This window comes from Pinus tabuliformis, chromosome 8 (genome assembly GCF_031772625.1).
Source record: "Pinus tabuliformis cultivar Carrire ecotype Pingquan chromosome 8, CPIR1, whole genome shotgun sequence".
Lineage (NCBI taxonomy): Eukaryota > Viridiplantae > Streptophyta > Pinopsida > Pinales > Pinaceae > Pinus > Pinus tabuliformis.
In genome coordinates, this window is record NC_142294.1 from 1,737,584,864 (window position 1) to 1,737,604,339 (window position 19,476).

Consider the following 19,476-nt stretch of genomic DNA (forward strand, 5'->3'; position numbering starts at 1 on the left):
ATAATCTGATGAAACCCAAATCCCCGTATCCGACGAATCCCGAATCCCCATGTCAGGTTACTTAAGGTGTGAGTGATCTTTTTGAGTTACAGTATGTTTAGCCAGTTTTTTTAATGAAATAATGTTTGATCAGTCTAGCTTGCTACAAATATCTTGCCAGATTAATATATCAGGGAACAAAATTCCCCCTAGTCATAACAATAAACTGCAAATAATATGGTTCTGCCCTTTCCTTACTGTTGATCTCCTTAACTAACTGAATATTTACCAAACCCATTACATCTTGATCAGTGAACTAGGTTTATCATCTAAACAATATCCTTCAACTCAAAAGAGGTCCAGGAGCAGAATCTAATTTTCCCAGAACCCAAAATTAATACAAGCATGTATAGTATACACATAGCAAATACTTTGAAGTTCTTTCGAATATGTCTTTCATTGGAATATTTGACTAAATACAGATCCTACCCATCCCTGTAATTTGTTGACATTATAGAACAGCATAACAGTAAAGCCTGACTACCGTGTAACGAATACTATTACAGTTACTGGGAATAAAGACTCTTCCGGAAAAGAGTATTTGAAGCAAATCCCATTACATAACATTTATTTAAGCGTTTAAAGCTTTTCTGACTCCCATGAAGCAATAGCAAGTGTATGTCGACCTCCACATGCAACAAGCTTGACAAACCAGCGACCACTGTTTTCGGCAGCATTTTTAGGGGGTCGTATGTCTATTGGCACTTCCATTGGGTGCCCAGTTGTCACTTTTCGTCCATATCCAAGACGACCATGATCACCTCTTCCATACTGCTCAAATAAATCCAACATGGATCTTAGTGCATCCTGGTTTTCTTAAATAGAGGAGCAATAATCCAAAATACTAGTACATAGAGATGAAAGTCCTACATTTTCAATGAAATAAACACTAATTGAATCATAAGCTTGCCCAGGGATTTACATACAGAAAATATTCGTCCATCAGCCCTGCGTGCAACTGAGTGTGTTCCCCCACAAGACACCTAAAAATATAAATATAAAAAAGTACTCATTGTCCACATTTCCCTTACCAGATCAAACATCGGTCTAGTAACAAATTCACTTTATTCTACAGAATATTTTCAAGATGCTTCAGTATGAATAGTCAAAATACAATGTGAATAAGCATATTGCCTTCAAAAGCCTTGCCACAAACACATCATAACCTCTGATTTGCAACATTAATTTTCAGAATAAGCTTGCTTAATCTGTACCTGTCGAATGGCTTGACCTGCAAGGAGATGCACCTTTTGTGGTAACATTTTGCTGCTTTTGTCATCACCAAAGCCTAACCTTCCATGCTCACCTCTGCCCCATGCATATACCTGTTTTGACATATCAATTTCTATTACCTACAACTATAAAATAGAAAAATATGATGTCATTTAGAACAAGCAGTTTAATGGTCCCATCTAAAAGATCCTCATTACATTCCTGATAGCACACAGACTATAAGGCTTGACATGAAAACTAGGCATTAATACAAGAAGGTAAATAGATATTTTTTCCAAGGAAAATCTCATGTGGAAACCCAAGACATGCTACCACATTGGTGTGTGGAAACCCTTGGAAAGCCTTGGCGCAGACTAGTGTGTGCACCCAAAGCAAACGAACCAGGCACCTGGGAACTAGCCAAATGCCCCACAACATTGCCAGCAACCAGATGAGCTAACCCCTTGGGCTCCAAGAAGGTGAATATTATGATTGAAATCATTCAAAATTGCACCCAATTGTTCCCTTTCTAAGCCAATTTCACCTCAAAAACCAGGTATATTGGATCTAACAAATAAAGTATTTAAATAGATATACATTTGAATCAGAATCTTTTCCATGTAGTCAGTATTGTGTACCTGTATCTCATATCATTTTATCAATACAAACAACCAGCACTTGGTGTTTACAAGAGAGATTCCTCCATTCTTCCAGGTTTGCATGTGCAATCCACCGTTGGGTGTGCAGGTGCCCCCATTGTTTTCTTGCTTATTGTCTATTATAATTATTCTATATAAGTTTTGTTCCAGTAGTGGTTCCATTTTAGTTACAGGACCGTTGCATGGTGATATTAAAGCAAGTTGATTTTGCTTTTATTGTCTTTCAAAAAAAAAAAATCAGGGCAACAACAATCAGATCAATTTCTGAAACTTTTAGAGCAGAATCCCCAGAAATAGATTGCACATCTGGATTCTGTTGAGAAATTTAGGGCATCAAGTATTAGACGATTCCTTTGAGAGATAAATGCTTGTGAATGCTTTTTACTTCTTAGATTAGATTCTTCTCTTTAAATTATTATTGTGTTCTTCTTTCATCAAACAGTGACCAATGCATAAACAATAATGACACAAGAGACACAGAATGTAGGCTATTCGCCAGGGCCAAAACTTCTCCCACTTGAGAGGAAAACCCACACAAATTCTTCTTCTTATAGAGACTTCAATTGATGAATACCAAGACCAAGACCCTTGACCTATTTGCCACTCCAAGACCAAGACACAAATCCTCCTTGATGAGATTCTTTCTGCAATGATCAAACCTCTACTTCTTCGTCCTTCTTGGGTACTCTTCAGAATTTCAGTGCCTTGGTTCAGCACTGCAATCCTTGGTTCTAGTTCAGAAACCCTTAGCACATTAGCTTGACCAACTTTTACCTTATATCTTCTTCGCTCTAGAAGGAGACTTCCTCCTTTTAACTCGGCTTCCCTTTTACTTGTCCTTCACCCAACTTGATTACCTTTTGATACTTGTAACCTTCTCGGCCTCCTTGCTGCAATAGACAGATCTGTACCTTTGCACGTGTGGAGATCCCTTATCCCAAAACAGTCCCAAAATAATGTTGGAACACTTCATAACTTCTTCCTCTCTCCTCACTAGTTCTTAGGCTCCTTCTTTGTCATCTTCGCCCTGCTTAACTTCAGACCTGTTTCACCGAAAATCTGTCCTCTGAAATTACGCCGAGCTCCCTATTTATAGTGGTTGGAGCCTATAATAAGCCGACTTGACTTGGGTGTGAGCCGACATGTCACTTGAGGAAATTATTTAATCCATTTTGAAGCCGACTTGAAGGAGGTGTTTTTGCTTGGTCTTGGAGGGCCTTCTTATACATTTTATGACTCATAAAATTGTAACATGCCCAAGAAGGGTCCTTCATACATGACATTGACTCAATATTGACTTTTATGACTAGATGACAAAACCTAGAGGCTCTCAATGGGAGCCATCACTAAAAATAAAATTCCTTGCTCATGAAACCCATGAGACAAGTATTACAATAATAATTTTATTTTTCTTCTTTACATCAATCACATAAAAATCACAATTACATGTCATTATGAAGACCGAACCTAGTTACACTTTTCAACACTCCCCTTAACTAGGGAGGTATTCATAATGGTACTTGGTCATTCTCAATCTAAAGAATTCTCAGAAGCAGGGTCGGATTGGTAACCCATTTGTTTAGCATCATATCAACCAACATTTTCACATAGCAAGGCCTTGACTAACAACTCTATCTCTCCACAAGATATGAACTCAATGCTAGCGAGACCAATGATGTATAGACACCCTCATCATTGTCTCTCTTGAAACATGCCCCACCTGGGTTCTCAGGGTGTATTCCACCAGGACTATTCTTGTCTTGGATTCCCAGTCCTCAAAGAATATCGATCCTCTATGACTACTCTTATCTTGGATGCCCTAATACATCCTCAAAGAGCATCAGATGTCGAATGTTTACCCAACCCTCCATTCTATCTTCCCAAGTGAAGACAAGAATGATGTGTCTATCTCTCCCTCTTAATTAGGGCAGACATATCTATTCCAATAAAGGAATGTACTCATTCCTACGGAAGGAATGTACCCAAGATCCCTCTTGACTTAAGAATTTCCATGTTTCTTCCAAGTAATAAACTTGTTTCTAGGCTCCCTCTTAATTAGGGACCTACAACAACTTTTTAGGTGGAGATGATGGGACAACCAACTTGTTAATTTTAGATAACAATGGCATGTTCTATGCTTAAGAGCAATTTACTTCAATTTTTCTTATTAGCCCAATATCAATTTCCAGATTAGCAATCACATTAACATGACAATAAATGCAGATAGAACATAAATAAAAGCTGAAGACAAGCCAAGACAAGAGGACACAATATTTGGCAAATGCCAGGGAAAAAACCCCAATGTGGGGAAACCCTTTGATCAAGTCTTCTTATTATTCTTCAAAAGTTCAGCAAAGAGAGTGTTAGAATATTAGATCTACTAAACCAGCTATCTATCTAAGAAACAATATATCAACATATAAATAAGAACAGAAAGAGAACAAGGAAAAAAAATACAACATATATACGTGGTTCACCCAATTGGGCTACGTCCACCGGAAGGTTGTCTTCTAATATCTCCAAAAATCTCCTACAATCTTACAAAGAGAGCAACTATAAATAACCCGATACAAATAGCAATATGTTGTGAGATAAGATGTGATGGTATCACAAAATGGTATATTTCTTAAGAGGCTTCCTTGACCCTATTATATACCCAGAGATGTGGAGGAATTACTCTCACATATTAAATGTGGGATAATATAATTCTCCAAAATAACACCTCTTTATACAACAGATATACATGGTTCACCCAATTGGGCTACGTCCACGGGAAAGTTGTCTTCTATTATCTCCAGAAATCTCCTACAATCTTATTTATATGTTGATATATTGTTGGTTTCATAGATAGATAGCTAGTTTAATAGATCTAATATTCTAACAGAGAGAGAGTACAATATACAAAATTCACTTGCCCAATCACAGTCAAATTTGTCTAGTCAAACTGCAGGTAAAAGGATGCCTTAACCAGAAAGTCAACATAGGTCAACTTAGCAGAATTACACCTCTAAATCAACTTGGTCAAACCCAGTCAATTCGACCTCCAAGCACAATCCGAATTAGCCCAAAACAGTCCCAAAAATATCAGTAAAGCTGGTCAACGCAGAGTCAAACCTGCAGTCAACGCTGGTCAAACAATTCATAATACCTCGATTTCTATGCCGAGAAATGTGGCCTACCTAAACAGAATTTCTCCAAAAAATAATCGCAGTCAAACAAGGTCAACTATTGCCCAGTCAACGTTGGTCAACACTTCTACAATTCGGTCAACGCATAAAACAAAAAATCACAGAGTGTCCTTCGCATGTGTGGAGGATAGAGGCTGCCCAGAAATCTGTACACCCAATCAAATGAGTAGAGAAATAGATGTGTGAGTGATGATGAGCATCCAAATGAGGTAGATACTCCTTCTATTTATATGCAACATTGAAGATGAAAAGACATGACTTTTGGGCTTTTGAGCCTACATTAGTTTGCTGGCTGACCTAGACAATTTGTCCATAAAAGAAATAAATTCATAATTCCATTTGTACATGTCAGAATGAGATGATCTTTAGATCAATCCTACACATCTCGGAAAGAGGAATCCAATAAAAATATTAGCTTCATCATATGAACTATCCAACGTGGAGTTTGGCCCTAGTTTCTAAATTTAACACTCCCTCTCAACTAGGGAGAACTCCACCTACTAAACCATCTAACAATCTGCACCATCTCTGTCATCTCTAATCTGCTGAACTATGAAGAAATAATGAAGAAGAAATGATTGAGAGTGTGGCATACCACTCTCCGTGACCCGAAGTCAGTCTCTAATAATCCCAGATCAATATCAAACATCCGAGCTTAGGGAGTACAGTAGTACACGATGCGTCCATTGGTAGTACTATGGTCCCTATCCTCATTTCCCTACTCATTGGCCAAATGAGAGGTACTTCCCATGAGTCCCAAACTACATGGGTAGGATGTATCAGCAGGAGAAGGTGAACCACTCTTCTTGCTCATATGCCATAGGAGAAGGTGAACCACTCACCCTGTACACAGCACACCATTAGGGTAAGGTGAACCACTCACCCTGTACACAGCACACCATTAGGGTAAGGTGAACCACTCACCCTATGGTTGTTCATCGCTCCAAGAAGTACCCCAAGCCCCCCGGAGCTCCCAAAGCTCAATCTCCAAATCAAACAGGTCCCTCATAAGAGGGTCTTTCCATGACTCCAAGTCGTACATGGAAGGTTAAGAATTTGACCTTCCCTAAGGGCTTCGTAAGAATATCTGTGACCTGATCATCAGTCCCAATATGATGGAGCCTTATTGCTCCCCACTGTACCATGTCCCGGATAAAGTGGTACCTGATATCAATATGCTTGGAGTGGTCATGAAACACAAGATTCTCATAAAGATGAATCCCACTTTGGTTGTCGCAGAAGATCACGATGGCATCCAACACATTTCCAAACAACTCACTAAATAGCTTCCTCAACCAAATAGCTTCACAGGAGGCCATACTAGCAACAATATATTTAGCCTCAACGGTGCTCAAAGCAACCGATTTCTGCTTCCTTCTCATCTAGGATATCGAAGCAGAACCTAGAGAGAAGCAACATCCATATGTGCTCTTATGGTCTACCACACTGCCAACCCAGTCAGCGTCAGAGTAACCATGAAGCCTCACATTCTCGATAGTGTATCTTAGCCCATAGGTGATTGTGCCCTAAAGATATCTCAAGAGATTCTTGGCAGCAATCCAATGTATGTGACGAGGCTCAACCATAGATTGATTTAATGTATTCACAACAAATCAAAAGCATCTTCAACCACAGAAACCCAGGTAGGTACTCAAAATCAAATTGATAAATTTTGATATTTTGAATGGTTATACCCTGGTGAAAATCTGAAATTTAGGGCTTTACAAGTTCCATCGAAGTAGTCACGGACTTGCAATCCACCATCCCAAATCTTTCAAGTAGCTTCACAATGTATTTTCCTTGAGAAAGGAAAATCTCACCTGGCTTTTGCCAGACCTCCAACCCTAGGAAATAATGCATCAGTCATAGTTCCTTCATCTCGAACTCGGAAGCCAACTCCCTCTTGCATTGATGAATGAGAGAGTCTGCACCTATCAAAAAGAGATCGTCCACATAAAGTACCAAGATGAGAGGTCTATCGTTCTCAACCTTAAAGTAAAGGTTAGAATTAGCTTCACTTCTTGTAAAACTCAGCTTCATTAGATAGTTGTCGATCCTCTCATACCAAGCCCGGGGAGCTTACTTCAACCCATAAAGTGCTTTCTTCAACCTGCATACATGTGTCTAACGATCTTGAACTTCGAACCCTTCGGGTTGTTCTACATAGACTTCCTCCTTAAATGAACCATGCAAGAAGGCAGTTTTGACATCCATTTGGTGTAGGTTCCATCCTTTCAAGGCAACAAGGGCTATAATTAAACGAATGGTGGTATATATGACATACACGACAGCGTTGGCAGCTTCCGCCCATATCCGGTTCCATTATTGGTCCTCAATATTTTGATCTTCTTCCCTTTTTGATTTTCAAGTCTTTTTATTATTCTTCAAAAGTTCAACAGAGAGAGAGAGTACAATATACAAAATTCACTTGCCCAATCACAATCAAATATGTCCTGTCAAATTGCCTAACTAGAGAGTCAACGCAGGTCAACTTAGCAAAATTACACCTCTAAATCAGCTCGGTCAAACCCAGTCAATTCGGCCTCCAAGAACAGTCTGAATTAGCCCAAAAAAGTTCCGAAAATATCAATCAGACTTGGTCAAAACAAAGTCAAACCTGCGATCAACGCTGGTCAAACAACTCAGAATGCCTCGATTTCTGTGCCCAAAAATGCGACCTGCCCAAACAGAATTTCTCCAAGAAAAAATCGTTGTCAAACAAAGTCAACTGTTGCCCGGTCAACATTGGTCAACCCTTCTACAATTTGATCAACGCATAAAACAGAAAATCACAGACTATCCTTCGCACGTGTGGAGAGAGGCTGCCCAGAAATCTATACACCCAATTAGATGAGGAGAGAGAGAGATGTGTGAGTGATGATGAGTGTCCAAATGAGGTAGATGCTTCTTCTATTTATATGCAACGTTGAAGATGAAAAGACATGACTTTTGGGCTTTTGAGCCTACATTAGTTTGTTGGCCAACCTAGACAATTTGTCCATAAAAAAAAAAAAAATCATAATTCCATTTGTACATGTCAGAATGAGATGATCTTTAGATCAATCCTACACCTCTCGGAAAGAGGAATCCAATAAAAATATCAACTTCATCATATGAGCTGTCCAAGGTGGAGTTTGGCCCTAGTTGCCAAATTTAACACAACTGCTTGAAGAACTCCTCTTCATGATGTCATGAACTTCTTTTCGTTATCTGGGAGTCTTCATGTTTGGGACTTCTACATAGGGCACCGACCATCCATCACTTTCATTCATGAGTCAGCCATGTCATCATCGAAAAGTGATCCATCAGTCCATATTTGGCCTTCCTTCATGCCATGCTGCTTTCTTCATGCCATGTTTACTTAAGGATCTTTCATCCTACTACATGTGCATCGGTGGTGGAAGACATCCATAGATCTTCCCTCAGCAGCCCTGCATAAACCCATCTAGATATTTGTTCAAAAATAAAGGAATGAACATTAACATTACCTTTGTGATGGTCTTTCATCATGACATCTTCTAGTTTGCATCAACATCCTGCATACATATCGACACATCTCCCAAAGATATATATTGTCAAGGGTCTCTTTCTTTTTCAGACTCCATCAGAGTCTTCATATCTTCCATGGAGATATCCTAGTCAAATCTTCTTGGTCTTTCGGATGTTGATTTCCTTTACCATGGTTGCATATTCCATGATCTCTTCCTTCCTTTCTTCACACATTTCATTCCCAGGAGCTTTCAATCAGAGTTCCTCAATTGTAGTCAACCACCTCATACTTCATATGAGGACATATTATGTTGATTTCATCTAGTGAATGTGTGACCCATGCATTCCTACATCCCTTTGAGGGAGGAGATCCTTTCTTTTGATCATGCTCTTAAGATAAAGCATTGGTTCATGATACCTGTAACCATATGACATGACTTCCACAATATCAAATGTAAGCATACATACCTCATTTTTCCTTTGGGTCATCCAGACTTCTTGCAACAACTTCCTTGATTGAAAGAGCTTCAATCCCTTGATCTGCTTCATTTTTATGTCATCATACCATCATCCCATGAATTCCACAAGATTGGAATTCTTGATGAAACACAAGTTTTTCCTCATGATCGGTGAACCTTTCAATGAAGATTCCATCAGAGAATCTTGAGGATCTAAAGTATCCCCATTAGTAGATGTTTCCTTTTGACAAATGTATGATGAACCTTGTACTAGATGACCTTGGCACTTATCTTACCAATAAGATTCCCAAGAGCTATATCCTTGACTTCCAAATCCTCTTTCGTGCTTCTCAATGATGATGTCCCGAACTCTTGCTTTCAATGCTTCTATGATGCCTTGATGCATCCCATTATTTTACATAGTAAATCATGATAGCCATTTCTTAGAAGACTTAGGAACTTGAAAAGAACTTGTGTGAGGAAGACTATCTCAATAGCGGATATCTATTACTTCCTCCTTCTTGGATTTCTTCTTTTCAGCTTCCTCCACTTCCTTGGTGATGTGGGCTTCTTCTCTTCCTTTTTTGTTATTGTCCTTCTTGAGCTTAAGACAATTTCTCCTACAGTGCCCATATTTTTGACACCCATAGCATTGTATTTTAGTCATGTTCTTCTTCTTTTTCTGAGGACAAAACTTTCCAAATTGTCCCTTTCTTTTTTTCATTGTAGCATAAGTTTGATTTTGTTCACTTGCTCCCACATCAAATTTGGCCTTTAATCTAGATTCTTCAATTTTGCATAGTGACCATAGATCCTAGAATGGAGTAGCTTCTTTTTTCCCATAAATACTTGAAGTGAAGTTACCCCATTCCTCCGATAGTGCATTTAATACAACTGTAGTCATTTCACTATCAGACATGACTTCTCCCAGATCTTGTAGTTGATCCTGAATCTCAAATATCCCCATAAAGTATGAGGCTATTCCATTTTCCTAGACATCTTCAACTTGTAGAGTTCTTGCCTTAATGAGATGACTTCTCCAGTAGTGCTTATGGAATACAACTCTACCAGTTTGTCATAGATTTCTTTTGAAGTTTCGAGTTTAGATACATATGCGATGAGGGTATCCTTGATGAATTCTATAAGAATCCTTTGAGCCCTAACTTCCCCTTTCATATACTTGGCAAGAGCTTGAGCATCTTCATCCGGTAGTGCATTTAATACAACTATAGTCATTTCACTATCAGACATGACTTCTCCCAGATCTTATAGTTGATCCCGGATCTCAGATATCCTCATAAAGTATGAGGTTATTCCATCTTTCCTAGATATCTTCAACTTGTAGAGTTCTTGCCTTAATGAGATGACTTCTCCAGCAGTGCTTACAGAATACAACCCTACCAATTTGTCATAAATTTCTTTTGAAGTTTCGAGTTTAGATACATATGGGATGAGGGTATCCTTGATGGATTCTATGAGAATCTTTTGAGCCCTAGCTTCCCCTTTTATATTCTTGGCAAGAGCTTGAGCATCTTCCTCTCTTGGTTTTGTGATAGATCCTTTGACATGTTCCATCACCTCATTTTCAATGAGATTCAGATCTGTCCTTTTCTTCCATGCAAGATAGTTTGAAGCCCCAACCAGTTTGTTGCTTTCCTTGCAAAAAGACATTTTGACAAATTCAAATGTGGACATAAATATACTTCATAGGATGCTCCTTCTTGCTGCTTCCTTGATGTGGATGATGATATAGAGGATAGAAAACTTCTCCTTGATGGAGGTAGTTTTCTTCAAGAATGATCCTTGATCCCATAGGGAGTGAGATGACACCGCCTTTTGATCTAGCTTCCTTTGGATGAATAGTCTTCAAAACACTTTAAGTTGAGTAGATGTAGGGTTTTGGCCTTCTCCCTCTTGATGATCCCAATACTTCTTTGTAGACTTCTATGATGCTTCCTTTAAGATGATCTTCGCTTTGATGCCTTCCTTGAGATTTGATTCTTGAGTGTCCCTTGATAAGATGCCCTACCTTGACTTAGTCACCTTAGCTCTGAGACCATGTTGAGAAATCTGGGGCATCAAGTATTAGATGATTTCTCTGAGAGATAAATGCTTGTGAATGCTTTTTACTTCTTAGATTAGATTCTTCTCTTTAGATTATTATTGTGTTCTTCTTTCATCAAACAATTACCAATGCATAAACAATAAAGAGACGAGACACAGAATGTAGGCTATTCGCCAGGGCCAAAACTTCTCCCACTTGAGAGGAAAACCTGCACAAATTCTTCTTCTTATAGAGACTTCAATTGATGAATACCAAGACCAAGACCCTTGACCTATTTGTCACTCCAAGACCAAGACACAAATCCTCCTTGATGAGATTCTTTCTGCAATGATCAAACCTCTGCTTCTTCGTCCTTCTTGGCTACTCTTTAGAATTTCGGTCCCTTGGTTCAGCACTGCACTCCTTGGTTCTAGTTCAGAAACCCTTAGCACATTAGCTTGACCAACTTTTACCTTATATCTTCTTCGCTCTAGAAGGAGACTTCCTCCTTTTAACTCAGCTTCCCTTTTACTTGTCCTTCACCCAACTTGATTACCTTTTGATACTTGTAACCTTCTCGACCTCCTTGCTGCAATAGACAGATCTGTACCTTTGCATGTGTGGAGATCCCTTAGCCCAAAACAGTCCCAAAATAATGCTGGAACACTTCGTAACTTCTTCCTCTCTCCTTACTGGTTCTTAGGCTCCTTCTTTGTCACCTTCGCACTGCTTAACTTCAGACCTGTTTCACCGAAAATCTGTCCTCTGAAATTATGTTGAGCTGCCTATTTATAGTGATTGGAGCCTATAATAAGCCGACTTGACTTGGGTGTGAGTTGACATGTCACTTGAGGAAATTATTTAATCCATTTTGAAGCCAACTTGAAGGAGGTGTCTTTGCTTGGTCTTGGAGGGTCTTCTTATACATTTTATGATTCATATAAAATTGTAACATGCCCAAGAAGGGTCCTTCATACATGACATTGACTCAATATTGACTTTTATGACTAGATGACAAAACCTAGAGACTCTCAATGGGAGCCATCACTAAAAATAAAATTCCTTGCTCATGAAACCCATAAGACAAGTATTACAGTAATAATTTATTTTTCTTCTTTACATCAATCACATAAAAATTCACAATTACATGTCATTATGAAGACCTAACCTAGTTACACTTTTCAATAGATTCCACTAAAAAATATGTAGTTTAAAATAAAAATACACTGAAATCAGAGGGCAGACGATGAAAACATTGCAGAATGAAAAGCAATGGTTTTTAGGGTATTTCTGTTATGACTGCAGCTCTATTTTAAGGATTTTTAGCAGGTTATAGTATTGCTTCTCATGTCTAACTCTATCATTGAAAACATCTTTTTTAGCTTCAAACCAGTATATTATGCATTTGATTTGATTTATAACGAAATAGTTCATTGCATCATTTTGCACAAGCATGACCAAGAGAGACCAGCTAATCTGGAAATGATAAAGGGGGGTTTTACGAGAAGAGAGAAGTACAAAAAGGAGATGCATCTTCTATGAATTTGTAGGAAAATTTTCCACATTGCTCAGCAATTATCGTATCAAGGCTTGCAGCTATCATTGGTAGAAAAGAAGCAAGAATTCAAATGAAAGGAAGTGGAAGATGTAATTGCAGTGATTGAATCTCCTCCAATCTATGATTAATCACCTTGTGAAGAAGAGTTTAGAAGAGATTCAAAACACCTCCTAGCTTCTCTTTCAAGAATCTTTTCCTTTGCTTGATGAATCTCCAATTATGCATAGTGATGAATATCATTGTGAACAGAATTTCCAAGAGGGTGCAATCATTGAACCTGAAGTGCAGATTGCCCAAGAGGAGAGTCTTCTTATAGATCTTGTCAAGGCTACAATATCTACAACAGATTCCTCTTTAATAGAAGAGCACACAGAAAGAATCTTCCCACATTGCTCGGCAATTATGGCATCAACACTTGCAACTATTTTTGGTAGAAAAGGAACCAGAAATCAAAACTGAGGAAGTGGAAGAAGATGTAATTGCAGCAATTGAATCTCCTCCTGTCTATGATCAATCACCTTGAGAGGAGGATTTAGAGGAGATTCAAGACATCTCCCAGCTTCCCTTTCAAGAAGATCTTCCTCTCCTCGTGAAAGGGATTTACAAGAGGATGCAATTATTGAACCTAATGAAGAGCCTCCCTTTTTAGGTCTTGTCGCAACTACAACAATACCTTCCTCTTTTAGTAGAAGAGCACCAAGAAGATAATTATGATGAAAATGGCATGCACGTCTCAAGATTTCGTTGGAAAGTCACTAGTTATCACTAGATTTGAGGTCAAAGACCTTCAGGAGGGAGTGAATGCAGTGGCACCAAGTTAATATTGTGTAGTATATGAATCTATCTTGTGCAGCAACAAGAGAATGACCTCAAGTTCTATTGCAGTTTTATCTACCTCTTCCTCATGCTTTGAGCTCAAAGCATTTTAGGAAGGAAGCACACGTTGTGTCCCTAATACAACCAATAACAAGAAGATTTGTGGATATAACACATGTGCTCATTGTATTTGTTAGTTATTGGTATCCATAGGTTAGTAGTTGTTGATGATTATAGCATCGGAAAGGTACTTCGGCATAGGCTAAATGTCAAGCATGCAGGAGTTGTCCAAAACCTCTCTAGGTACTTGAAGGAGCTCTATGTACAATGAAAATCAATGTAGTTGAAGATTAATGTTGATTCTTCTTATTTGATAATTACTTGTGATATTGGTTGACATTTCTTATTGTATTTTACTTCTTCATCAAGCAATTGTCAAAAACATGAAGATCACCATGCCAGGGCAAAACCCTACAACTGGGGAAAACCCAAACAATCCTCTTCTTATAGAATTAGATCAAAATGAGACCTTCAAGACCCAAAGACTAAAGTAAAACATTCTCCAAGCACCAAGTCAACCCTCCAAATGATCTCATTCCAAACAAGTCAAGATCTTTGAAAAGTCAATGAAAGTCAAATTCTCCAAAATCTGCCTTAATCAAAGTTTCAGTGTTGCAATTTAGGTCTGCAATACGACCTGCAACTTTTGGCCCCACGCAATTGCAAAAACCCTAGATTTTCTCACATGTGTGAGCTGAAATAAGTATAAAAGACAAATCTTCTTCTTCTTCTTGATTTGCTTCTTCTTTCTTGACTTTTTCTCTTGAATTCCTTCTTGTCTTACTTCAGATCGAACTTTTGTAGTGTCTTCAAATGAATCGAATTCATCTCCTTTATATACCCTTCACATGTGGTCGAATAGGCCTCTTCTAGGCCGACTTGTTCTTGACTTGGGCTGACTTGGTCTTGGAGGTCTTCTTGACTTTCTAGACTCAAAAATAAATTCTTTTACATGTTACAACTTGCCCAAATGGGTCTTATACAATTAATATTGACTCATGACAATTATTCTTGACATGAAAAACCCTAGAAGCATGAAGAACATGCTTAACCTAGTTGACCAATCAAAAGAAGCATGAAACCCATGCTTGAAAATAATAAATTTTCTTTCTTCTTTTGCTTGTTACATAAGATATACATAATGACATGAGTACAAAGACAATTATGAAGACTGAACCTAGTTACTTTTCCAACACTCCCTCTTAACTAGGGAGGTATTCATAATGACTCAACATGTCCATCTCAAGTTGAAATATTTATAAGGGATCAAGATTGATAAGCATCAAAGTATCATCGTAGCCAACATTGTCACATTACCAAGGCCTTAACAGGTACACTCTATCTCTCACAAGATCAGAGCACAATGTTGGGAGGCATTCCATGGGACACCACACCGCCTCACCGAGGTACATACTCCACCTAGGATACCCGAAGTATATCTTTCACTACACCATTTCCCTCAAGGAAATGTCTGTCCATCAGACCATTCTTATCCAAGTCCATGTGCTCGACTTAGGATCTCCATCCTAATCCATCATAGTACATGATTCAAGATGTCTATCCAAGATGCTTATTCAATCCATCATTCTCCTCATCCATGTCCATGTACTTGACTTAGGATATTAGTCCTAATCCGTCACAGTACTTGACACAAGGAGAACTATCTAATCATGCTCACTATCCGTGAGGTATGTACTAGATTTACGACTATTAGTCCTGGCCTAGTACATGACATAGGGAGAACCAGTGTCCAACCTTACTCCCTTTCAACATTGTCACATTACCAAAGCCTTAACAGGTACACTCTATCTCTCACAAGATCAGAGCACAATGTTGGGAGACATTCCATGGGACACCACACCGCCTCACTGAGGTACATACTCCACCTAGGATATCTTTCACTAGACCATTTCCCTCAAGGAAATGTCTGTCCATCAAACCATTATTATCCAAGTCCATGTGCTTGACTTAGGATCTCCATCCTAATCCATCACAGTACATGACTCAAGAATGTCTATCAAGATGCTTATTCAATCCATCATTCTCCTTATTCATGTCCATGTACTTGACTTAGGATAGTAGTCCTAATCCGTCACAGTGCCTGACACAAGGAGAACTATGCTAATCATTCTCCCTATCCGTGATGTATGCACTAGACTTACCACTATTAGTCCTGGCCTAGTACATGACACAAGGAGAACCAGTGTCCAACCTTACTCCCTTTCAACCTGAGAGGAGAAATTCATGCTCACCCTCTCTCAACCAGGAAAAATTCTTCAACAAGTCTCATCTTGTGTCATAAGTATTCATACTTCCCTTGCATCAATTACCAATTATAATTGTAGCTTCCTCAACCAACTCTCTTATCACTGAGATTGTTCATCTTGCAACTCCTAGGGCTCCAAATATACCTCCTAACAGATCATTATCATGTACTTGAGGTTTTCACCTACATCATCCTCAACTGTGTCCACCACTACTTCCTGCACTGCTATCTGCCTTGAAGATAGTTCATCACACAGTTTCTTCAACAAACTGATTATCACAAGGTTAGCCAATCCATTGTTTTGAACACAACTCGGCTGATTTTTCCAAATATTCCTTATCAATCAACACAACTTCATAATCACAATAATTATGCCCTCTAGTTGCTATTCTCATCTTTCCCAAAGTCTAGGGTCTTCAAATAAACCTTCTTGTCAGTCCTCTCACTGCCTCTTAGATAACTATCCTTAGCCCTTTAATTGTCCTATTGTTGTTTCAAATTGACAGTCCATGGGGTAGCAAGCTAAGTGGGCTTGATTGTGGGGAAAACTCCACAGTTAAGCGTGCTTGAGCCAGAGGCGATCTGGGATGGGTGACCTTCCGGGAAGTCTTGGTTATCGGGTGCAAGCCCCAAAAGTGATGATTGATGCTATGTGATTCATTTCACTAGTTTCAATCCTACTTCTTCACCCCTTTGAGCATCACCCGATGCAATGAGTGCTAAGTGGACTATTCAAAAGTCATGAGAAATTAGTCAGTTACGACTACCTCTCATGGAAATGGTCATAGATGAATGACTTACTTAACGCAGTTGAATCCCAAAATGATATCTAATATAATGCACTGCGAAAACCCCCATACTTAATTCAAAAAGAGTGAAGGGAACTCTACTTGAATGGTTCATGAGGCACAATACTTGCTAAGGTTTTGCAAATGGGGTAGCAAGCTAAGTGGGCTTGATTGTGTGGAAAACTCCACAATTAAGCGCACTTGAGCCAGAGGCGATCTGGGATGGGTGACCTCCCGGGAAGTCCTGGTTACTGGGTGCAAGCCCCGGAAGTGATGATTGATGCTATGTGATTCATTTCACTAGTTTCAATCCCACTTCTTCACCCCTGTGAGCATCACCCGATGCAATGAATGCTAAGTGGACTATTCAAAAGTCATGAGAAATTAGTCAGTTACAACTACCTCTCATGGAAATGGTCATAGATGAATGACTTACTTAACGCAGTTGAATCCCAAAATGATATCTAATATAATGCACTACGAAAACCCCCATACTTAGTCCTTAGGTCACCAATCAAACTGCCTTTCAATAGTGACTTAACTTCTCCAAGATTATTATCATAATGCCTTTCAAGCACAACCCACTTGATAGTGAATGTCTATTGCTTCACTGTCTTAAGGGTTTTTAGATATGCCCACACAATAGTGAGCCAATTGTTGCATTCACTATACATAGAGCTCCTTCAAGTCTACTCTCTAAAAAATTCTTGAGCTTGCAATATTCAGCCTTGTCTAGGGCTTTCTTGTACCTGCAAAACACAATAGAAAGTCCTCACCAAAGAACCCTCTTCCTACGTAGTTGCCACAGAGAGATGTGCCTAGTTTTGGAAGGCATCCTAGCCTCCAAAACAGGTTCCTCCCTCAACTTGCAATTATATAGAAGTTTTGTCCCTTCTAGACTGTGAGAATCTTCTTTCTTCTGCTCAGAACCAACCTTCTAGACCTGGTCAAATGTCTTTCAAAGATAAGTCCCTAAAACTCACATCCTAGCCTCTCCTAGAAAACTTATAGTCCTTCAAAGTCAACACTTAGGGCTCCCAAGATCACCTACTTGTTGCCCTCCTAACAACCTCAAGGTGACCTTCAACTCTGTCCTAAACTAGGACACTCATCCTCTAGCAACAAACCAACTTGAACACATCAACAACGTACCTTTTATACTTCACTGGGTCTGTGCATATGTTGTAGGAACTCGGTCTAGTTAGGATCGCTTATTAGTCCACTACAATCCCACCAATCTGCTCCAAGACTCCTCTAGTTGCAACTTCCTTACTCCCTCAATCCTCTTCCCTTCGCTCGTTGCTAGGGCTATTTCTAGACCAACGTTAGACCTTTCGGTCCTCCTTAAATTAGAAGTTTAGAGCTTGGCCCTTCTTGCCTAGTCTGCACAGAACTTGGCCTAATTTTAGAGAGGTTCCACCACACAAAACTTGCATCATACCCTGTCCAAAACTCCTTTCTTTGACTCGGCCAACGCTCTTACTTCTACTCAAACCTGTGCCAAACATCAAAAGACCCAAAACCAATCCCTTAACCCTTTTGGCCTTGTCCTCTTGAGTTGCGCTACTTCAGATGATGTCTTCTTATAATTTGTTGCACACGGATGATTGCCGCCTTCTTGTATCCTTACTAGGCCTACTCGGCCTCCATAAGGACTATATTTCTATGAGATTTCTTGATCAAGATGATCCCTTTCAAAGTTGTTTCATTGCAGGAACAAGCTCTCCATGAGTATGATTAGATTACAAAACCCAGCTTACTCCTTGAGAACTTGATCCTTCAAAAAAATTCTTGAGAGAATTTGTATCATTTATGGTGTAGCTCATACTACTATGATGTTACTCCTTCTTTGAATCATAGAATAGCTTGTATCAATCCTTACTTTAGATCTTGTGATGACTTCGGATCACTGTCATGGCTATCTGTCATATCTCACAGACTTAACTTGAATGAAAGGTACTTGGATCATATTGTCATGCTTGCATCAGTTTTAGTGACTTCGCAAACCTTACATATCTTCTAACCATCCTCAATGCTTCAGGATATTGCTCTTACTGACCTTGTATACTTCCTTCTATTTCATCTACCACAAAAAATTGAAGATCCTTTGATGAATGACCTTGTTGTAGAGGTGTCAACTATAGCTAGACTGATAAGCATCAATTTATTCAGTGAATTTAATAATTATTTCCCAAGTCTAACTTATGAAAAGCACATTGATTAATTGATTAATTGAGCTTGGCTATTGGGATAAGGTTTTCTTATATAAAAATGAATTATTCACTTTAGTGAATTAGATCTAATCTCTATCGTTTATCTCGAGTGAGTTAGGATTTAATCCTAGCCATCCATCCCTTTGGAGATTAAGGTTAGTGATTTAGCTCAATGAGAAATTATAAAAGAAATCTCGAGGAAAGGAAGAAGACACATCAAATCATTGCGAGAGATTTTTTCAAGTGAAAAGTGAGAGACTTAAGGCTACAGAGAAGGAAGCATTGCAACAACAGATTTTGGAGAGGAAACTTGTGGAAGTTGTGATCTTGGAAGGATGAATCTGCAGGGGGGCTGAGATCCAAGTCACAAACTAACTGAGGACAAGAGGTTCATCCATGGCATGGGTTGTGCAAGGCTAGGAGAGATGAGGCCAAATCACAGATTGGGGAAGCCAAATTTTCCAAGGGTTGAGTTTTCCATAGGGTCGAGTTTTTCCAAGGGGCTGAGATTTCCAGGTTCCATTTGTTGTATAAATTATGTAATGCTTTGTGGGCCATTTTCCCTATAAGGGAGCCCTTATTTATTTAGAGTAATAGAAGTGAAGGATAAATTGGAGGGTTTAAATATTTTTCTTTGTGATTGATTTTCTGCTTGAGCTTTTGCTGCATGTTTATTGTTAAAATAC

At 38.9% G+C, this 19,476-nt stretch overlaps 1 long non-coding RNA gene and 1 pseudogene across 2 annotated transcripts in view; one reads left to right on the plus strand and one right to left on the minus strand.

Annotated features, from left to right (window-relative positions):
- Positions 1-19,476, plus strand: part of LOC149243052 (uncharacterized) — a 99,252-nt gene that overhangs the window by 5,370 nt on the left and 74,406 nt on the right. The window lies entirely within an intron of this gene.
- Positions 408-19,476, minus strand: part of LOC149243053 (ultraviolet-B receptor UVR8-like) — a 168,585-nt pseudogene continuing 149,516 nt past the window's right edge. The window contains exons 10-12 of the transcript XR_016246683.1: positions 1,254-1,364; positions 966-1,022; positions 408-810 (exon numbers count right to left, since the gene is read on the minus strand). The product of XR_016246683.1 is annotated as an ultraviolet-B receptor UVR8-like (transcript). The remainder of the gene's footprint in view (positions 811-965; positions 1,023-1,253; positions 1,365-19,476) is intronic.